This window comes from Austrofundulus limnaeus, unplaced genomic scaffold (genome assembly GCF_001266775.1).
Source record: "Austrofundulus limnaeus strain Quisiro unplaced genomic scaffold, Austrofundulus_limnaeus-1.0 Scaffold16, whole genome shotgun sequence".
Taxonomy (NCBI): Eukaryota; Metazoa; Chordata; class Actinopteri; order Cyprinodontiformes; family Rivulidae; genus Austrofundulus; species Austrofundulus limnaeus.
The window spans coordinates 3,279,213-3,280,764 of record NW_013952418.1 but is presented as its reverse complement, the minus strand read 5'-3'; positions in this window follow the sequence as shown (position 1 = coordinate 3,280,764).

Below are 1,552 nucleotides of genomic sequence, written 5' to 3'. Positions count from 1 at the left end.
AAGAAGTAAAAATCTTATAATATCTGCCCCTTTTTAGGAAAAGAAGATAAAATAAACCAAATAGCCTTTGAGMAACAAAAACAAAACAAAACAAAAACAATAAACCTCCTCGAACAAAAATTTGTATGAGTACATATTATTCTTTTTTACACATTTATGTATTTCTTTAATCTTACAATTAGAAATCAATGCATCCAGTGCATTTTTTTTATTTGTACTGTAACATTAAGCAGATCATCTTGTTGAAATTGAAGTTCCTTATAAATCCTCTATAGATCTTTTTTATGCAACCTTAAAACTCTTATCAGTTCTTCTGAGGTTKTTTTAATTGCTTACAGCAGCACACTCAGCTTCAACAGCCATGCCATAATCTCCTTATGCTTAGCTTCCTCAGCAGAAATTGCCTTGTATTACCCATTGCAGATTGCCCGAAAGCTAAATTGCACAGTTTATCCATAATAATACAACTTTAACCAGAATGTCCTGAGAGCAAGCAATTTATTATGCTCCTTGTTATATTTTTGCTGTTAAAAAAGAAACAAGTAGGCAATCAGAAACTTTTTTTGCAAACAAGAGGAACAGAATTATATAAKATTTGCTTTTCTGTGAAGGTTGGCGTGTTCACACAGAAAAGGACCACATGCTGGGGAACCCCTATAGCTGTTTTTGAATGCTTTCTTCATTAAGTCTAATTTGAAGGTTCTTTGCAATAAAATTGTTTCTGCTGCTGCAGTTTTTTTTTCTTCTTATAGTTGGTGTATTGGAAATGTGTTTTCGCACAAACAACCTTCAGGCAAAATTCAAACATGTTCCCTTTTTTAAAGAAAATAAAGTACTTTTAAGAACTTTGATGTCTTATTGGTGTTAAAATAGAAAACAGGTTCTATTGCAAGTACAATAGCTTCACATTTTTCAACAAAAAATTCACAATAGTCGTTATTTTTTCTGCTGTTTTTACAATATGAAGCAGCTATTTATTCCCATTGCATGTTAAAGAACCCATTCYGGTCTGCAGAGGAGCAATCTTTAACTGCCTGAGAGCTCAAAATGATGCTTTTGAAGTTCCAGGCAGGGATCTTGCCTCCCCTGTTGCATCTGGAAAGGTCAGAGGGAAATCTAGCGTCCAGGAGATGATTTGATGTGTGGCTTTTTAAAAGAAAAATATTATTCGACGCTTCACAGAGGAAGAAATGCCAACCTTGTCATTGGAAAAGGAGATACGCGTATGAATCCATTCAGGTGAGACAACAAAACAACGTTGGACTTAGCCTGGGAGTGAAACTTGATCCCCTGTTTGTATTTATCCCAACGATAAGGGAAAAAAAAAATCTGTCTGATGATTGTTTGTTTATTGTTGCTATTTATATGATAATGCCTTTTTCTATTTTCCAACACATTTGAATTTTCTGCTTTTCTTCTTCTTCTTCTTCTTTTTTTTTTTTTTTTTTACTTTGCTCCAGTAGATGAGTGTCTTAGATAAAACATTCATATACATGGTTTCAATCTGATCTTATTTTAGGTAAAACAAAAGAAAAAAAACTCTGCTTATTTA